This window comes from Streptopelia decaocto (genome assembly GCF_964273445.1).
Source record: "Streptopelia decaocto genome assembly, chromosome: 5".
NCBI classification, from domain to species: Eukaryota; Metazoa; Chordata; class Aves; order Columbiformes; family Columbidae; genus Streptopelia; species Streptopelia decaocto.
In genome coordinates, this window is record NC_138659.1 from 50,756,423 (window position 1) to 50,777,629 (window position 21,207).

General features: G+C 42.7%; 1 protein-coding gene across 3 annotated transcripts in view; it reads left to right on the forward strand.

Moving 5' to 3' along the window:
- SORBS1 (sorbin and SH3 domain containing 1) overlaps positions 1-21,207 on the forward strand; it is a 172,802-nt gene that overhangs the window by 65,464 nt on the left and 86,131 nt on the right. For 2 of the 3 annotated variants that reach the window (XM_082052552.1, XM_082052531.1), the window contains exon 3: positions 18,951-19,060. The gene's annotated coding sequence lies outside the window, so the exon portion shown is untranslated. The remainder of the gene's footprint in view (positions 1-18,950; positions 19,061-21,207) is intronic. The other variant, XM_082052553.1, reaches the window with a different exon arrangement.

The following is a 21,207-nucleotide window of genomic DNA, read 5'->3' on the forward strand; positions in this document are numbered from 1 at the left end:
GGATATTCTTGCTGCTGGCAAGTACTGGTTAGCTGGTCTGGATGGGAAATAGCTCTTGGCACGATCTAAAACTTCTGAAAAATTGAAAATGTGAGAGTTTCATGCTACAAATGCTTTGGATGCATGGTAACCTTGGTGGTTACTTGGAGCCAAATGGGATTTCACCTTTTTGCAAGTGCAGTTGCCAATTAAGGATGAACAGTTCTGCTCTGAACATGTCACATAATTGTGCGACAATTCATGTAATTGTTCTGAAAACTTATTGTTATGAATTTATGTCTCTAAGGTCTGTAGTACTCTTTTCACTGTATTACTCTTGTCTATGTGGCTTGTGAACTATCCTGTAATAATAGACAGGGTCTTCCTATAATGTTAGTGTAATTATATGATATTGATAGTACAACAGCAGTTTAAAGGTCTGGTACTGAGCCTATTTTGTGAGATAATGTGCAAACACCACCTTTGCTTAAAGAAAATATTACAACAGAAGCTGCTATATCTATTAGGTTTTTTTACCTGTGTATCTTAACACAGAGTGGGGAAAAACTCTTTATATTTACCTCCTGGTCGTTTTCTTCGGTTAATATGTTTTAGTTTGAAAAGATAAACTGCAGATCTGTGTGAAAAAGGGAACTGAAGACCCACAATATGAATGTACTAATATCTCTGTTCTAACAAAGAATGTGAGTATCCAGAGGAAGCTAAGTGTGGAGTTAAAACCGTTTAGTAAAGTCCAATGGCACTTGCCTAAGTGGTGTGCTGCCTCTGAAGCCACCCACAACTGAAGCTATTTACATCCTCAGAGCTCTGCTAATACCTAATTCTGTTTAGTGAAAGTGATCATGTGCAAAGAGTCAAATAGTTGCAGGAGTAAATCCTAGGGTTTTAGGTTTTTTTAAACCTGGACCTGCTGGCATTCAAACTGTACTGAGTGTTCCTTAAAAACCGATACATGGGAAGAGCCAATTCGTAGGTCTATCAGGAGGGCTGGTGTTCTGTTTGTGTTCATTTTGTTGAGGGTGGGAGGGAAGGAGCTGTAGTAAGATACTGCCTGTCCTTGTCTTCTCTTTTTGCATTGGTGGGGTAAGAGAAGCCAATTTGACAGTCAGACGTGTTGAATTTGTTGAGTCAGGGGCCTGGTCTGCCATGGGCAGCAGCAGTGTCAGATTCCCCTGCTATCTGCTGAGCCACTTCGCTGATGGCACCTGAGCTGTTTCCTGGTGGGGCCAGTTTGGATGGAAGGTGCTTCTATGCATGTGTGACGAGTTCATCTGCAAGGCACAGGGCAATGGACTTGTTTTGCACCGTCCAATGAAGTTATGGTATAGAGGTGACTTCTGTTCACTCCTGGACTGGTTTCAAGATCCTTTCGGCATGGAGTAGTTATTATATAGAGAGTGGTTCTCTTCAGAGTCATCCAATTTCTTCATTATGTTGTTTATGCAGCTCTCTAGGCACGCTCGTGCAGTGTATCTGTTGAAGGGTGTCAAGACTTCACTGTGTAAGTGTATTAATTAACTCTTAATACCTGGACTGTAGACATGAAACCCCTAATCACTTTGGTTATTTAGAAAAGCGGAGCCTGCAGAGGCCTTGCTGTGTTATTAAGGATGCTCTTCATAGTTTCAGGAGTCTACTGACAATTGCCTGCACTGTAGACACGGTTCATCAGACCACTTGCTGGTTTCCTTTGGGACTTTAGACAAAATACCCTTTCTGTGCTTCAATTTCTCTATTGACAGAGCAGGGACAACTCTTACATAGTCATAGCAATAGGGACTTCTCTGCTTAGAGCTGCTGTGAAGTTGTTGGGATGATATATGTTATAGAAATGTATCATTTTGTTCTTACTGAAATGCAGCATTACCATTCTCATCATAATTCTCTTTAAGGAAGGGAGCATCAGGACGTCCACACTTATAGGAGTTCTCTTACTGCATTACCAAGCAAGTTGTTGCTATTTGTAACAGCATAGTTTCCATTTGTCATGGCAGACTATTTCTAAGCTTTGTTCATTATTTAGGACTGGATTATATCACTTTATTTGTTTCTGTAGAAGCTTTCATCAGAAACCAAGTCCAGATGTAGTGGGTTGGCAGTAGATGAGGTTGAACTACCCAAGGTTTTGCTGAGACTAAATAAGGCTTAAATATTTTCATTCTGTTTCCTCTTCACCTTACTTATCGTGCTGGCATTGATAGAAGCAAGGCTGCTTTCCTGAGTGTTGATCACCCTTCTGCATAGTCAGTAAGTGCTGTTAGCAGTGTTTAAAATACAAGTGACTTGTTGATGCAAGAGAGAGACAGGGGTTTGAATAGCTAACCCTCCTTGTTTTGGCAAGCCTATTAAGATGTCAAGTGGCTCATACGGTGGGCAGGATTCCGAGACCTGCAGTAGCACAGCCCTGACATTTGGAACTGGCAGCCAGCCCTGAAGGGAACAGCGCGCTCAGTCTGTTTTCACAGTGATTTTCCTCACAGGTCTATATCTGGTAATAGGCTGCCACTGACAATTTGCATGGCAATTTGGACTAATTGCCAACAGCGTTGTCACCTGTCACAAACAATTCATAATCAAATACTACCTCTCTGCAACTCTGGGCAATTACCACGAGTGTTACAAGACGTGTTATAACACACCATGATCAGTAAACAACAGCATTGTACCGACTTTTGTCTTCTGCTTCCTGGAGAGTGCTGGTGGAAGCCCACTTGCTGCAAAATGTGGCTACCTCTGGCCCACAGAAGACACCCTTTGTTTTCTGTATGCAGAAGCCAAGAATGAGGGATGGCTTATGCTCAGAGTGGGGTGTGTGACAAAGTACTGCTTTAAGGGCATTGATACCCCAAAAAGGGCCTCCTGGCGAGGCAGTTTGGCTCTTAGTCATCCTCTTGGAATATAAGACGCAGTCTCCTGTTCCTCAAACTAAGGTCTTAAGAGCAAATTGGGCTTTATTGAAAGTGCTGTTCTGATTTTTAAAAGTCGAGTCAGTAGAACAGCATGACTTGGCATCTCATTATAGAGAGGCTGGGGAAGGATATTGCTTGCCAGATATGCAAAGCATTCGTGTGATTTACTTCAGCAAATCTGTGAAATGCATCCTACTCAGTCTGAGCTAAGGAGGAACCCTGGGGAAAGTGCAGAGCTTTGAATGGCAAATGAAGAGTGGAAGAGCTGTGAACCCCCAAGGAGATGCCTTGTCTCCCACCTGCTGCAGGCTAGCCTGTGGTGGGGATTGACCTACCTCTGGACTGAACTTCTAGGACAGTTCTCTGTGTGACACAGTAGAACTATGAGATTTGACAGAAGATAAAAGTGAGTTTAGGCTCCTGTTTCAGAAGAGGTCCTGCAGTATTTTGTTGAACGCAAAGTGCTGTTGGAACTTCCTGATGCTGTTAGGGCCAGTGCTGCTCGTCTGCTGATAGAGAGGTCTATGATTTGTGATACAATTTAATTATGCATGAAGATAAAATGTCAACTGTTCTGGACTTGTTTGTTTCCTTAAAGCTATCATAGGAAACATCTCAAACACTGCAAGCTAATTAACTGCACATACTATTTAGTTACCATTATAAAATCTGTTGTGTCATCTTCTAGATAAGGACTTTTGACTTCTGAAAGCTCTAAGTTAGAAGTTGTCCTTTTGCTTATCTGAGGGTAGGCTTCCTGAATACTTTTCCATGAATTACACAAATAAGGGGGAGAATAAAATGGGCCAATATACATCCAAATTTGATTCATAGAAGTTACCAGAGTAGATTTTTTTTCATTGCAGAATCTCCTCTCCTTCCAGGAAACACATGTACCAGTGACCTCAATGATTCAGTCAGTCTTCTATGGAAGATCTCATTCTGTACAACTAAGATAACTCACTCTCAGATATGTAATCTAAACTGCATTGAAGTATGTTTAGTCACCCACCTCTTCACAGAGCACATGCAGCATTCCTCTTCCCTTGTTACTACATGACAATTTTTTGATAGCAAAGCAAGAGAGGATTAATTTGTACAAGAAGTCAGGTCACTGGTACACTGTGACAGAAGTGTGTGCGTACTGTGAATGTGAGTGATGGAAAAACTGCACTGTCTGGACAGAGATCATTCCACCTCCCTCATTCTCTAAAAAGAAACAGCAGGATACTGGTGCATGGCTATAACTGCACTGACACAACCTTGGTGAAGATAGTCATGGGTCAACAGTATCTCAGCAGATCTGCTTTCCTTTCATCAGCTGCCTCCTTTTTCAAGGGTCCTGGTCTTATTCCTGTTAAACAAAGAGCTCCTTTTTTATTGCTTTTGACATGGGGCTCAAGAATTCACATACATATAAATAATTTGAAATCAATGGGTGTTTTGCCATAGAGTATGCCAGGTACATCTCCTGAACATAAAAGGTTTATCACTACATCATCAACAAGATGAAAAGGTGTGATACTTGCTTGTTCAGGGGACTGTGGAAAGCTGTGGGCCTGGCTCAGAAATTCTTCCACTGTGGAAGTGACTTTGGGGTGAAGCTAAAGCTCAACAGAGACTGCTCATGTAGTTACCCCCATGTCATGGATGTGCCCTGATAGTCTAAGTAGTGCATACTTCTAACTGTCAGAGAGCGTCCTTAGACTGTTCTGTTGAGCCCTACTTTAAAAACCAGAAGTGTCTGGCTTAATAAACTCTGGGAAACAAGTAGAAAAATTTTAATTATTGCGATAGTTTATTCAGCTTCTCTTGGCATATAACACAACTGGGAGCTTCTATACTCTGTGTGAGCTGTGGAGAGTTTAGAATGAAATAGTTTTCCTTCTAAGGTTTGAACATGTTTCAGGGGTAAAATATGTTGGCCATGAGCATGCATTACAAATGACTGTGTAACAGTTAAGTATGGTCGTCTTCACTGCATAGAGGCCTCGCGATTTTAGCAGTCAAGAAACAAAGAACTGGGTCTGTAATGCTGCATGGCTCTTGATATTGATCTTTGGAATGGGGATATCTTCCTAACTCATTCCAGTCCTACCATGCCATGAGCAGCGCTGTTTGCTCTGTTTACAGGGAAATGTGGTGGAACAATGTCATGCAGAGTCTCTTCTCCTTCAGACCTAAGGACTGAAATTTATACCTGAAGACTCCTTTGACTTCATGGAGCTTCACGGGCTAGACCAAATCAGTGCTGTGGAGAAACAAGCATACTAATAGAAAGAGGATAAACTCTCTTCTCATTCCTTTCACCCATGTATCATCTATCACACTACTCTTTTTTAACTAAGGTGAGGAATTTAGCAGACGCTTCCCATGTAGGCAGCTTGCTTGTCCCAGCCAAGGGGCTGCTAGGCAGAGCCTGACCATGCATTCAGAAGTGGAGATTGCTTTGGCTCAAGCAATTTCCCCGGGACAGTAAGGGCTAGAAAGACCTTTTGAACATAACTCCATAGTAAACATGACCCACGTTTCAGAAGACCAGTAACTCAGCTGCTTTGTATTTGGCTATAATATTATAAGAAATATTTTTTCCCATCCATTCAGATAAAAACGGGCTTGGCTTCATTAAACACAGCTGGGCTAGCTATAATAATGCTAGGCCAAAACATTTTCAACAAGTTGTTTGAACATTATTAGTTTTGTCCTGAAAAGAGCAAGGTACTCACTTGTCTTGGGGTTTACCAACTAAACAGATGTTCAAAAACTAACAAAGACATGCAATGTCCATTAGCCAAGCTGCCAGGATCTTGGGAGCTGCCATTGCATAGCACTCCTGTTCTCAGATTTGGTGAAGGGTTAATAGAGAATTAATCTAGCCAAGGTGTGGCCTCATGGATGGCAGCACTGTCTCAGGTTGAAAGTTTTGACTTGGATTAAATGTATAAATGTTTGCAAAGACATCTACAAGAGTAGCTAGAATTTTATGCAGCACTGAATAAAAAACAAGCTGAGTTTTCTCTGGATGTCTAATGCCACATAAATTACTCATGTGCCTCTCTTGGATTTTAATACTTTTTCTTGTTTTTAAAAATGGAAACATGGACCAGTGTCACCTCAGAACCATTTTACAAATCACAACAGTACTGGATAATTTTGTCGTAGTTAGCCTTCCAACAGTATCCTTCCATTTTTTTTGAAATTCTGCAACCTTATTTGACTGTTCTGTCTGTGCTATCCTAGATATCTTTGCTGCTCTTGTCAAGTGCATGGCTTAGTTGTCTCTTGGCATGAATTTGTAATCTGCCATATCTTTTGTCTCTGACTTTTTTTAATGATATGTCTGAAGAGTTTATGGTTCATTTGAGTATTTGTGAGGTGTCCTCATCTCTCAGATATTTAATGACCATATTAGGGAAGCTTTGAAAGCCCAGAGAATCTAGTTTATAGGATAAGTTCTGAAACTTCAGTATGCTTACAAAAGTTAAAAAACAACTTGACTTTATGACTTGCATTTTATGCAGAGCTGTAAACAAGAGGAAAGTAATCAAAGCTTGGCTGGTTCACAGATATGAATACTTTAATAATATCTCACGGGAAATATTCAGAATCATGGACAGCATCTGTTCTGGTGAGTGACCTCTTGGAGCAGGTATAAAGATACATAAGTCATGTTGTTATACTACCCTTTCACCATCCTGAGTGACACCTCTAAAATGTGAGGGGCCAGCATACAAGGGCAGGATGCAACTGTATGAGGAGGCATTGATGTTGTTGTTAGTGCTCTTCCTGCAGATAGAGAAATTTGGAGAGATGTTCCGTACAACCTGAGCAGGTATGCTCCCTGCTTAACTGGATTACCATTATATCTCACATCCCATGGCATATTTAGCTATGAAGTGTATCTGCCTCTGCATTTTGGTAGAATCCCAATGAATAGAAGTACTTTCAAGGCAACAAGTTTGTTGCGGTTAATATATTACAAGGTACCTGGATTTTTAAATGGAACCAGGATCTTTCTAAGCCATTTTGATTTTTGTTTTGTTCTGAGGTTTTGAAAATGTTTTTCAGATTATTTTCTGTAGCCACAAAGAAGGCTGAGGTTCTTAAATATTCATATGGTTCTTTAATTAAAAAAAATGGGGGGGGGAGGCAAGCAAAAGAAAAAGGAAATAACCCTTTGGGGATGGCTATGCCTACTCTGCAAGGTGATGGAACCATGACAGCTCTTCTGCAGTGGATGTACAGTGCTCACTTTTGCACAAAGTGCAGGTAGTTATTGGCTCTGGAGGATGATGCTGACAGCCTGGGCCTCCGGAGGCCATAAATAGGGCCTTGAACGGGAAGTCAGTCTTTAGGAATGTGAGAAGTAAACACTGCCTAGTCCTGGTGTATATTTACAGTAGAAATACCCACATGAACACGTAATTGATCTCACCTGGGGGCCTGGAGCAGCTTGCCTTGTGCCCAGGAGCACAGTGCTGACATGGCCAGGTAGCACCTAGCGCAAGGTTTGCTCACCTATCTCTATATAGCCCTACATTTCCAGAACACTTTCTTTTGTTTGTGTTTTTTGTTTGATTCCTGGTTACTGCATGAGCTACATCAGCTCAGACCTCATAGGAAAACCCAGCTATCATGGGAATGGCAGTCGAAGCACAAGAGTTTGCATGGCTGGGCCTTCTGTGTTCAGTCGCCATTTGACTTGCAACTGGTTGGTGTCTCCTGACTTCACAGGGAGGGAAGCCCACCTGGGAGGCAGGATCGAATTCTGTTTCATGCCTGCTGCAGAGTAACTGTGAAAAGGAGCTGGATCCAAGGAGAGCTACTGCTTTGACTGTAACACCTTCTTTTCCTTGAGCTCAACACCCTGTTCTCATGTTTCCTGGCTGACCCCGAGACATGTCTCCTGTGTCAGAGGAGGAGGAGGACAGAACTTCCTGTCAAGTGTATTCATGGAAAACAAATGGGAAGGTGGTGTCCTCTTTGAGATTCAGCTCTCCCCTTTCTTGCGTTTTTGGAATTACTGGACATGGTGGACTTCAGTGCTAAGAGACTGAAGAAGATCTCTGATTTTATTCAGATTTGGCTCTTTCTAGCTGTGCCTGACACCTGGCAGGATGTAGCAGTGGTCTGAGGTGTTCGCTGCTCCAGGTCTCTGCGCAGGCAAGTGGGCTCTGCTGGAGGACCATCAACAGAGCACAGCATCATCCTGCTCCCAGCACACAAAGCACTTGGGTCATGATCAAAGGGAGGCGGTGGCTTCTGAGAAATGTCACCAATTATTTAGAAAATCATTCTGCTTGGCAGCATTTCAGCTTCTTCTTTTATGACTGTCCCCTCCCTTGCCCTTTGATACTGTAGGCCTTTAGGTTAAAATAGGATCTGTGGTTGCCAAGAGAGAATGCCTGGAAGATGGTGTCAAGTCACATGTATGTTCATGGTATTGCCACTTCAAATGTTCTTGAATCAGCATTTGGTTCCCCCCACCCCAAATTAAGTGATTTCATTTAAAGAATCATGAGGGGGTTTTGTCGTGTAAGAATATATCTTAAAATGACTTTTATTTGCCTTCTGGTTCTGATTGTTTCTGGTTCTTCAAGTTTGGTTCTTCACCATGAGTGTCAGTAACTCCCTGCTTTTTATTTTGGGGGTTGGTTTTTTATTTATTTTAAATGAAAGTTGAGATTCTCATGCAATCTTCTGTTTCCACCAGGAGAGCCTTTATGAAAACATCACACATTAAAAGAGCTGACAACACCATACTAGATGTGCAGTGCCCCATGGTGTATCAAATAGGGAGGTATCATTTTGTGCTGTGTCCATTCTTAACTGACTAGGAGATTTTATATGATTTAAAGCAGCTTCATAAGTGATTGTGGACGATTCTGGATGAGTTCAAGCTTTGAGAATCCCCCAGGACATTTTTGGTTAAGGACTGAACGTTATTACTTGACTAGAGCAATGTGAGAAGACTTCAGTATTTTTGCAGCAACATTTTGGAACTACTTCAGTTGCTGGAACAGTAGATGTTAAAAATCTGGACTGGTATTTTAGCATCAGAGCTTTGTTGAAGACAGGGTGGCTTTTAAAGCCAGCTGACAAGAAATGAATCTCTGTCAAAGTTTGTATGTTTCGTGGTGGTCTGAGTATGAAGACCAAAGATGGAGTTTTTTGGTGCTTATCTTCATTCATAGGAGCAGGCTGAGTCACAGCTGGGGCAGACTTTAGGGGGGAGAAGGACTCTTGAGCTAAAGCAAGCAACTTGCTGCTGTGCTCATTAGCTTTCCAGCTTGCTAGAGGAACAGAAATACCTGTTGTTATACCAGACAAAACTGTTGGCTTACTGACTCGTATTGGCACAACCCAGCACTTCTGAGAAGAACCTGAACCAGTGCTCCCCCATGGTTTGGACCTCTTTGTCACACACAAGACCATGGAAGGGCCAAATAGGAATTTTACAGCCTTTTTAATTCCTACAGTGACTCAGAAAGGGCAGATCTTGCCTGAAGACACAAGCACGAGGCTGCAAAAATGGGAGAGAGTGATGCCTTTGGGCTGATTATCCTTGTAACTCTTCACGTAGCTCTCCCAGCTCTACGTATTATTTATGTTAATATAATTGCCTAATCCTTTCTGAAAGCTAGTGAAGCTATTTCCCTACAGTATTCCCTCCTTGCCCTCTGTTAATGAATTCCTCAGGCTGATTTCATGTCACCTTTTAAAAATTATTTTTATAAAAGAATATCTATTACATTTAGTGCCTTTTTATAGTGTGGAGTAAGATAAATTGGCACATCCCGGTCTTGCTTCACAATTATTCAATCATTACTTCACTTGCAGCCTGAAATCAATCAGCTTTTCCTCTTTTCTTCTGTCTTCTCCAGCTAAATATTCCTCTGATCTTTCCTTGTAACTTCAATGTATGTTTGTCATTTTTAGTTGCTCAAGCATTTATTTGATTCAGTTGTGTAATCTTTCAAGGTTCCTCAATATTACTTAATTATACATTGGTCAGTCAGTCAGATTTTCTGGGCAGCTGCTCCAAGAGTCTGCCCGATTCTTCTGTGGAGGTTGCCTGTAGCAAAAATCCCAGCCCAGGTAATGATGTGGTCCCCAAGACTTAAGAGCTTCCATGTACCTGGTTCAGGGCTGCTTCTTCCATTACTACCTTTCTGTTCTTGAGACAAGCAGAAATTACCTTAAATCACATTTGCGGTCCCCTACCGCCACAGATAAGGTGCTGCATAATCCAGCAGCAACCAGCGCAGCCTTGAATCCGCCTTGTGTTCCCCCTTTGAGCGTCCTGGAGCAGTACCCTGCAGTGTCTAAGTAGCTGTAGCTCTGCATGTTCTGGCCCAAACACTGATCCTCTGAGAGCTGCTGTTTCGTAGGTTTTAGACTCCTACAAATGTTGTCTGAGCAGGAGATTTTTCTTAGTGAGATGTTTTCATGCATTTTAAGGATGCAATCATACTTGATGTAACTTTGCCAGCTACTTTGTCACTTGCAGTATTCAAGTACAAGATACAGAGTTGGCAGGGAATCTCATGAGAACTTTTCCAATAATGATTACAATCAATTTTCTTATGTATAAAGACATCAAAACAGCATGAGATTTAAAGAAATATGAAACATGAATTTGTTTTTTAGAACAGGAAGTATTTCTCTTTTCCTGCAGTCCTGATTGCCTATTTGCCCTTTGTTCTGCCAAGAACTGATCATGTTTTTCAGGGTCTAATTTCTGAGTTAAAAGAGCAACAAAGAGAAAAAGAACTCCATTTATAAAGTCTTGGTGGAAAAATAAAATAGTCAAATATTCAAACATGGGCGGGGGGGGGGGAGGTGTAAGCACATGCACAGACAGGGATAGAAGCAAGAAATGCAGCTTGCTTACATGAGACCCTCATAGTTTCATTCCAACGTGGAGCTAATGTACAGAGAAAGCAGAGGGACATTTCACATCAGTTACACAGCTCATGGACAGTTACGCCCGTGTCAGCTTTTCTGTGAGCTGATAGTGACCCCATGCAGTACACCGTTCCTTTCCTTATTTCCATCTGTTCAGCATTTCACAGTTTCTTAAATCACTGGAAGCCTGCTATTGATTTTTAGATGTGTCTTAAGTTTGCTGTAAATTTTATACAGTGACCTCATACTGCTGGAAAAAAAGATTTCGGGACACCTTCAGCCCAAAGCCTGCCCTTAAAAAATGGAAGATGTTTGCAAATCGTTGCAACCTATTTATAACCCTCTGGTAATGCCTGAGAGGGAGGAGAACCACCACCACCTTAGTGGTTATTGATCTCTGCAGAGTAGATCTTTTTCATGGGAGAATTCAGGCACTTTACCGTTTGTTCTCTATATTATGCTGTATGGTTGTCTCTCTTTCGGTACATGCGTAGCAGCACCAAATCATAACAGTTGTGTCTATCTTTGTCCAGCACGTTGTGATTTCATTCGCAGGCAATGCAGCTTCTGCATTAGATCAGACAGATTCTGCTCTGGCAACGGTACATCTGCCTGACATGCCCCGTTGCTCCTGCAATCCACAGCTGAACCCGTTTTATGTCATTCCACTGTTCCTTTTCTCAAATCCATCTGTTTGTCGTTCCGGAGTTTCTTGAGTAATGGACACGCAGTGATTGCTTTTGAGATGTGTCGTAAGCTTCCTTTAATAGCCCCCTTTGCCAGGCAGTGCAGCTGGAGGATACAGTAAGGGGGACTGACAACTTATTTCAGCTGTTCTGCTGGAGCAAATGCCAGTGGCTCTTCTGCGTGTTTCCCTACTCACTGTCCACATTGATTTTCTATTGTTCTTGGCAGATATACTGAGGCCCGATATTGCAGCCACTGAAAATAAAAGGGGCCTCTTCTCTTGAAGTACTAGAACAAGAGAGATTTTTGAATTAGAGAGATAAGGAAAATAAGTGCTTGTACTTTAAAGGATTATTGATATAAAACCTAAGGCAAGAAACTTACTCCTGTTCTGAATTTTGCATGCTTCACCCTTTCTGTGTTCGTTGAGGTAAAATTCATTACCATAGTTGTTAGCTGTGAAAAGTTATATTCACTGTGGAGTTAACTCGTGTGGCCAGATTTAAAGTCCCAGCTTTATTTACAGCCACTTAATGTTTGCCTCAAGCTGTGATAAAGATCTTACACCTTAGGGCTCCAAGTGATTTGCATAGAGGTCAGGTAGAAATAAAATACTGTCTTCCTTGCACAGTGTTCTCGAGACGCAGAGGGAGGATGTGAGAAGAAAAGGCACCTGCTTTCCATAGGAGCAGCAGGCGCTGGCTGTGGGCAGGGGCAGAGCGCAGGGAGCGGGGATCCCTGCAGCCCTGAGCTGCAGCTGCCGGCCCCTCCCTGCACAGAGCACCTCTCTACGATAGCAGCATTTTCATCCTTGGTGCAAAGCCTTTCGTGAGTGATATTGCACAGGGTGGGGAGATCATTCGCTGCCTTTTCTTTCTGTGCCCCTTCCCTGCTGTGGGTCTTTTTTTTCTAGGCAGTTATATAGTTCTCAGCTTTTCAGAACCGAACACGGTGAGGGTGACGTCAGCGCATTATTGTGTTATTTTCCCTCTCTCCCTGGAATGAGGGGCTGTTGTTTCCTCCTAGAGAAGTGTAATCAACGCACTGCCCAGAGACCAAGTCACTATGTGTTTGACCCTTTGCCTTGGTCACTGACCCACATTTCATTCAAACACATTGGTAAATAGTGGCACTTCTTACATTTTTAAGATTTCTGTAACAGATGGGGAAAGATTAGAATTGGAGGTATCTCTTACTATTTTGGGGCCTAGGCTGCCTGCCAGTTTTACTTCTTGAGAAGCAAGTGTTTAGTTTTGTGAGTATGAAGCATGTGACTCATTCTCCTCCTTGACATCCTTTAATACATGTACTGAGTGGTGATGTACATGAGGATGCATTGGGGCCCTGCTTGAGATGACGGCACTCAGTGCACTTTAATCTCATGTGGAAAGAGGAAATGAGTTAATCTGTGGTTAAATATAGAGGTGATGAAAGAGGTGGAAAGGGGAGGGGTTGACTATAATCTCACTTAGGTTGGGGTCAGTTGAGAGTAACCTCTGTATCTGGATGGTATTACTCTGGGCTAAGTCTTGTCTCACTTCTGCAGAGCTGACAATATGGGCTAATGGAAAATGGCGACAAAGTGACAATATGCCCTAAGCTCTGGCATCGCTGTAGTGTTGTTTGTTCTGTTCATCCCCTACATCTTGGTGACACCTTCCCTTTTACCTTTCAAGAGGTAACCAATGGGTAGTAGGGGTAAGCAACTGCACATTGCTGAAATTTTATCTTAATGACCAAATCTGAGAGTGGATCAGCGTTCATCTACAAGCTTGGTTCTCTGTGATTGTCATGAAGATGTACTATGTTCCTTTATTTTGCAGTGTGTGTTTGTTATCTGTTTATTGGTGTCCTCAACTTTGAGATGGAGATGAAGAAGAATTGAGAATGTGGGATAACTCCTCCATAGAAATCCCCTTCTCTTCTCTCTTTGTGTGCAGATGCATTCTTGTATTCTGTGTTAGACTGAGAGCTACCACTGACCGTTCTCTTCAGTTTCCTGCATGCTTATGTGTTGGTGTTGTGTTTTTTTGTTGTTGTTTCTTTGGTTTTTATTTTTTTGTGTGTGGGTTTGTTTTGTTTGTGGGTTGTATTTGTTTTGTTTGTTGTTTTTGTTTGTTTTTTTTTTTTTTTTTTTTCTGGGGGCAGGAGTGGAGGAAGACTGCACTACTGGAATCCAAAGTGGTCTATGTTTGCTGCTTCTGAGTGTTTTCTCTCTGTAAATGGCTGCTGGTAGGCTGTGGGCTGGTGTGTCCAGCCATAAAGCCACACCGGAGCCAAGAGGGTGCTCTGCGCTGCGCTGGCACTGCTGCCTGGCAGGTGCGCTGCCTGTGCCGTGCAGCCATGCTGCCTGCCATGCGTTGGAGAAGACATGAAATGCATTTGCTGACTCACTTGGGCAGGTAAAAGCAGACTTCTGTGCATGGGCTGAACAAACCCGAAAGAGGAATTTCAGCGGCAGCCAAGAGTTGCTTCTTCTGAGAAGGCATCTTGAGCTAATCTGTTATGTGCTGACAGTGTTTTCTCAACAGAGTTGAACCCAAGTAGTCCTTGTGAGGAATTTGCATTTGGAGATCACATACTATATGGGTCGTGTTTGTTGGGCAGTGGGTGAGGAAAGCCACTGGTTTACATAAGCTTTCTAAGAAGAAAGATCTGTCCGTTAAGAGTTCTTTTAATATTGGAGAAAATCTAAAACAGTTTCTAGAGATCAAGAGCTACCCTAGAATGTACTTGTCTGTCTTTTGTTGACTTCACTAGGAATCACATGCTTTTGCAGGATTTGGCCTGGCATGTGGATTATTAACAGCATCACTGTTGTCTTCGCTCTTCCTGTTGGCCCAAAGCAATGTTCTGTGAGTCATTCCAGTCCACAGACACAGACTGAACTCTGGCCATCTCTCCCTAAGCAGTCCATATAGATCATATACAAACTCTTTCTTTGGTAAAATCTAATAAACTGTCCAAAAGCCAATAACATTAGAGATGGCTTATCAATAACAGGTGGATTATCAGTGTTATCTTTGCTGCACTAGCTGAGGGTGGCATTTTTGTTGTATTTGATACTTAGAAAGCTAGAACTCACAGGATGGAGTGGCTCAGATAAGAAATTTTTGAAAGATCCATTGATAGCTCTTCTTATCTGAACCACAAGTCTTATGACATCCAGAGTGGAAGAATGTAACCATATCTGAGACTGAGGACAAGCATCAACTTAGCAAAGAGTTGCTCAGGTTGAAGACAGTGACCCTTATCCTCCCTTCCACATTGGTATCAGTACAGCAACAAGCAGCAATGATTGACTTCGCTCACAGCTTTGCCAGCTGAAGAATGCATGTGAACACTGTCTGATCAGCTTTGAGAAAATAGGTGAGCTTAATTTATCTTCCCTGGTTGTTCAGTTTAACTTGGTGGATTCTGCCTTCTGCAGATTATGGAGCACTCACATGGACACTCCTGCTACCAGCACTTTGGGGAGTGGTAACCTTGAGCTCGTAGGATGGTGACAAGCAGTTTTCAATGGAAACACCTTCAAAAGATAGGGGTCAATTTTCAGCCTTGGAGGCAGTATAGACCAGTGAAAAGAGCATTGTGCTAGGAAAGTGGGAGCTACAGGTTGTTCCTCGCACTGATCCTGGTGTTGTGTGATCAGGTTAAATCCCTTCTCATCCATGCATCTGTTTCCCCTTCGTCTGTCTGGTCCATTTAAACTCCTTGGAAAAGGGGTTGCCTCTTCTTATATGGACAATATTTTTAACCTGCTAGTCTAACAGAGCTGCTTAAAGTTGTTGTTTTCTAAATGGCCTTTAGATCAGAGTACTGTTTTTTTTTTTTTTTTTTTTTGCTTTTCCGTTGCAAAGGTGGCCCAACACTGATGTGTTTGATGATGTTTTCATTGCCATTGTACTTGCTTTGATTTTGCAGCTGAGTGCCCAAAGCATATGGTGCTGTACAAACAACATGATGAAGTCAAGCAGGGTCAGCCCCTTTCTCTTTTTACCTTGAAAACAGTGTGAAACTCCTATGTTTCTTTTGCTTAGCACCTCCAGTTCTTGAGCTCAGGGCTGTGTGTGTGTCTGCTGCCCTCCTGTTGTGCTCTGGTGTGAGATCACTTGGACAGTGTTTTCCATTGTTGCCTATGGGGGTACTGGAAGCTGTGCTGTCTGCTTGGTTCTGTGTGAGATTAAGCTGTGAAGTGTGGAAAATTAATGCAAGAATAGCAGCATGCTGAGCTGATGTCTGTGTCTGCAGTGGGTTAGTTGTGACTAGGTGCCATTACCAGAGCATACAAGTGTACACATAAACTTGTTTTGATGGATTATGCCTGGCCACTATCTGCAATAAGGAGTTTTCTCCTGTTTCTCACCTCTGCTTTTTGTTTCTGGCAGTGTTCCTTTCTCTGTGGGGTTGCGGTTTGAGTGTGGCCTGTGTCCAGCCCTTTTAAGAAGAGCCAGGTTACTGGCTGTTGATCTGAGAAAGAGAGAAGGAGCTGCACTATCATTGTATTGTCAGCCACTCAGTGTGAACAGAGCAGCCTCCGGAAACACAAGTAAAAATGTAGACCTTGGTACTTTTGGGTTATCCCCATCTTGTTCCTGCTATTTCCTTCCCATGTCACTCTGAAAAGCCCCTTACAGCAGGTTTGGGTACCAGGACAGGCTAAGGCTGTAGCTTGATGCATCAGAACTGCACAGACTGCAGTTTTGCCTATGTCACAGTGATCTCTGTGACTGCAGAACTAAGCACTGGAAGCTCAAGGTGTGTTTAGAGTTGGGGAAACCCCTGCTTAAAACAAACAAAACCAGCCAATCAAACAAAATATACAGGAAACCTCTCTACTAGCAATGTGGTGAGTTATTTTGGTTTTGTAGTGGTTTTTTTGTTAATCTCCTCAATTTGCTTGATTTCAGCACTCAGCTGTTACATTGCTGCATTCACTCTAAGTTTCCGGGTGGGAAAGTTTCTGAGTGGTTTTTATGCTGCTTTGCTGCTTTTTGCAGCTTACTGAGCAGTTCAGTCACTGTCAGGGGCCTGGTGTGTTGGCTGCTTGTGTAGGAAGAATCCAAGTACCTTTTGCATTGTTCAGTGGAAAATCTTTCAGCAGACTTTTCTGTTACAGTGGAAATCAAACTCTTAATAGCAGATAAAGCCAGAATACAGCTGAAGACTAACAAAATTAAAATTAAAAAATGTTGAAAAGTTTTTGGCCATGTTCTTCATGTCTGACACTGTCAGCTGCCCTAATTTTGCTGCCATTGATAGGAAGGGAAGTTTTGTCACTAACAGCAGCAGACATCAAGTTTGTCCAAACCGAATCCTTCTGTGAATACTGCATTGATTTTTTTCACCAAAATAGCTGCTTATGCTCCTCCAGGAGCTGATACAGAGCATGTTTCCACAGGGAAAGTTTGAATGTTTAGCTGTGTCTTCCAGATTGAGGCACAGACCAGCCATACCCTGCATCTATATTCCTGCGTTGTGCGGCTCTCCAAGGCCATGTGCCAGGTTAGAGCCTTTGCCACAGCAACTCTCAGTACCAGAGGAGTTTCTGTGAGCTGTTTTTTGTGCCATTTGCTCTCTCCTCCCCCTCTCAACCTAGCTCTTAGTCCTTGTGATGAGTAACGAGTTCTCTGCGTTGGGCGGCTTTTGGTAGCTGGGACTCTGGCCAGCTTCAGCCTTTTGCCAACTCACAAGGACAGGCAGGTTGGGAAAGCAAACATGCTGTAGTTAATGCCAGCAGGGCAGCTTCTTGTGTTGCAGCAAAACCAGGGCTTGACCCTGCTGCTGGAATATTAACTCTCTCGTGATGCATATTCTGGACAACTTAATAGGAAATTTTCTTCCCTATACTAGCAGTAAGCCTTTCAAATGTGTCCTTTCAGTGATCCCTATCTGCTTGTTGGAGATGGAGAAACTATTGGACTGTCCTAGATAGAAAGCTCTAATTAGTTTCAACTTGTCTTTTTCCTGTGTTTTATTGAAAAGCTAGTCTGGTTCTTCTGGGCTCATTGTTTTGAGATGTTAGCTGGTCTTGAAAGAAGTCTGGAGGCTTGTAAAAATGTCATATTATTGGAGCTCTGTGAGCATATTCTGTGATGGCTCCCAGGCAAGGTCTCTGATACTCTACAAGAGTTTTTACCTCTGAGCATCACCTTCTGTTTTCTCCGTGTCATATTTGTGCCCTACCTGCACTGTCATGAGGACATCTAACTGGTGAGGCTTATTGGCTGACAGGCCGGTTTTACCAGACCCTTGGAGGTTTTGGTCTTGCATTGCTTGATGAAATAAATGTGACTCCACTCCCCTCAGAGCCTGAATAAATTCACAAGAGAATTTGTTCAGTCATCCAGCGTAGGCATGTAACTTTGCTAGTTGGGTCCCTTCAAGATTTTTTTAAGTTGTTGAATACAGAGAAGTACGAAGAAGGCAGTGTAGAGAGAGGCTGCATTGCCCTCTGGAAGAACCTCTCTCTTTACTCAGTACAGAAGAAGCGTAGGGTGACTGGCTATCTAGTTCAGCCTGATAAATGACATGATTAAGGTTGAGTGGTGTCAATACTTACCTTATAAATCAAACTGCAAAGACATCTTGCTAAAGCCAGGCTACTGTTAATGTTATTGAGTGAAACAATAAAGCTGCACAGCCATCAATCAGGTCAATGTCAAATCTGATAATTTAGACTTAATATTGGATTGGAGTTAAATAGTCACATTTAGTAACTGTCAATGCATGCAAAAAAAAAGAAAAAAAAAAAGTCCTCTGAATTCTGCCTCTGTGGCTGTCAGCCTGGCTGTGTACCATAACCAAGGAATTGATACAAAGACAACCTGATGTATGTTTCTTCGTATGTGTCTGCTACCTGCCTGTTCTTCTGAGGGCTTTTATTTCTTGCAGTGGGGAGTTAATACATGTGGAGAGTTATTAATACATGTCGTGGCTGTCCTTACCCTTTGCTCCCAGCCCATGCTCTCTATCAGCCAAACCTGTTTATGCATCAGGGATAGCTGCGTAAGATACGTATTCATTTCTCTGTTTCTGCATTTTGCAAACCAGTATACTAAATTAAGCTGAAATCAGCAGTGATTTACATTAGTCAAGAGACTGTAGGTTGTAGGGAGGCGTGAGTATTTCTGCTATTCAGCTGTCCTTACTGCTTGGAGGGGAATATCTAGCAGAAAGGCAGGAAAACGGATGTGGTTTCAGCCTTCCCTGGAGACAACTGTAATTATGGGTTCTCACACACGGGATGCTGGGATGTGGATCTGGTCAGACTTCTGTTTATACTAACTGTGCTTCCTGCATGGTAAAGCAGAGGGACTTGCTTCATCTAAAGGTAACCTTGTTTCTGTGAATGGCTGATTGCTTTGGTGCAGCACTCTCAGTAACTGTGTTGAAAAGCAGGACTAATGGCACTAATAGCATTTTATTCTTCTTTGACTTTTGTAGGTATGTGTTGTTACATAGTTGTTGCATGTGAAGAGAAGACCAGTGGAAGTTGCTGTCAGAGGATCCTGTCATTCTCAGCTGGGCCTGAAGAGTTCAGCCAGCTGACTGGTGTGAGTACCCTGAAGGGAAGGGGAAGGGGCACATCACTGGGAGACCTCATCCTGACTTGGGACACCAAAATTGCATTTATCTCTATCACTTGCAGTGAAGGAGTTTTTCTTCCTAGTAGCAGCCTACTTGGGTTGTGCAGCAGAAAGCGACATGTTGGTGAAAACACCACTGTATTATATGGTTTTTTTGGTAGGTGAGCCAGTCAAAAGCTCCAGTTCTTGAAAGAGGATCAAGCTCCAAGTGCTATTTTTGTTGTGAATCATGGATGTGTTAGATAAATCATAGTAGTCCCAGCAAGGATTAAATTCACCTTTGCCACCATCAGATGTGTTCTTTGTTTATTATCTACAGTTGTGACATCCTTTTCTGTTTATTTTGATACTGGTGCCAGTAAATATTTTGTGCCTCAATGTAGGTCAGAAACATAGGAAGGTAGTGGGATTTTGGAACTGGAGTGAGGATTAGGTTTTAGGATAAGGACCAAAGTTTAGCTGTTGGCCCTGAATAGGCTACTAATCCAAGTTTAGCATTGGTGCTTGCCTGCATGGCAATAGTGAACTGGATTCACTCACTCATCTGTAAGAGGCCATTGGGGTAGGTTTGAGTGGGTGTCGGGATGTGTGATTTGACTTGGTGTAGTAGGTTTAGAGCAGGCAGGAGCTGTTGGACTGAGATCAAGGTTTGGGTGAGTTACGGAGTTGATGACATAAGATAAAGTCAGATTGCCAAGGGGCTACTGAGCTACATTTAGGTTGGCTGCAGACAGGACAGCTACAAATACTGGTGAAGCTGATTTGTTTTCTTTAAAGGAGATGATGTGGTACCATTTGGTCTAAGATTAAGTCCTGGGTTGAAAGAGACTTGACAGTTCTGAGATAAGGTTTGATATTCTTACTTGCCTGAGGCAAAAGCGCGTCAGCCTCTGAGGACTCTGCATTGAAGCTGAAGTCTGAGGATGGAGGCTGAGGCTCACATGTAAAGCTCTTGAGACCATTTTTCCCCCTGAGGATTACTCTGATACAGAGCCTGTTTGTGATTGAGAAGGCAAAGGTCAAAGTAGCAGTTACCAAAGACTGAATCTTATCCAAGACATGGTGAATAGAAGTCCTTTGGGTTACTTCTTTCTTTGTTTCTAGAAAGACCGAAGGCATCAGGGGAGCCATGTCTCCTGTCTCTCCCTTTGTACGGGTGCTCTGATGGTCTCATATTTCAGCTCAGTATGGTCATATCGCTTCCTTTCCCATATAACACCATACCTGATGTTTGTCTCCATGCCGGAGGAACATCCATACTGACATTGTGATTCTCGAGGGTTGCTTGTATCTCTCTCCTTAGGTGATACAGAGACCTTCCAGTAAGGCTGCATCAGTCTCTTGCACACTGAACATGCAGAGGCTCTTGCCAGCCTGACTGTGCTGTGTCTTTCATGAGCTAAACCTCTGAGGAATGAAAGTCCAGGCAGTTGGAGAGGAAGCTGGAGAAGCTTTTGGGATATATCAAGCCAAGTTTTATGTCATTCTTCTCCTGCTGCCTTATAAGCAAAATCACATGGACCCGTCTGTTGAATTGTCATAATTACTTGGTCTCTTTTAGAGATGGGCTGTTTTACACCAGACCTGAATATGGTCCTATGCTTTGGCTGCAAAAGGGAGGGAAGTTTACTTCCCTCGTTTGGCTGCTTTAGAGGGAAGGGAATGCAGTATTCAGCTCTCCTACAGTCAGGCATTGATCTGGAAAAAGAGCATCTCCAAGAAGCCTTGATGTTCAGAGACATGCTTGTGAGTTGCAGTGCTTCATGCTTGTGCTGTGGCTGACCTATGTTGTCAAGCAAGTGATGACATCTCCCTTCCTTCTTCCCTTATCCCCTGCTCAATCCTATTGGCTGTCAGGTGACATCAAGGCATGGCACATCTGTGCTTCAAGAGGTGCATAGCATTGAGTACCAGGGCCTGGATAGCCCATCTAAGAGTTTGGAGAAGAATGGCTTACTCTTTAGCCCCCATTCCAGGTTAGGTGGAGCTCTCTTTAAATTACCTTTTTATGTGAGAGAAAATATTTTTTTTCTGTAATCTGATGGCTCTTTTCCGTTAGTTGGAGGCTCATGGGAATGGAGGGAGGTGCTTGTACACCATGTTATTTTGCATTT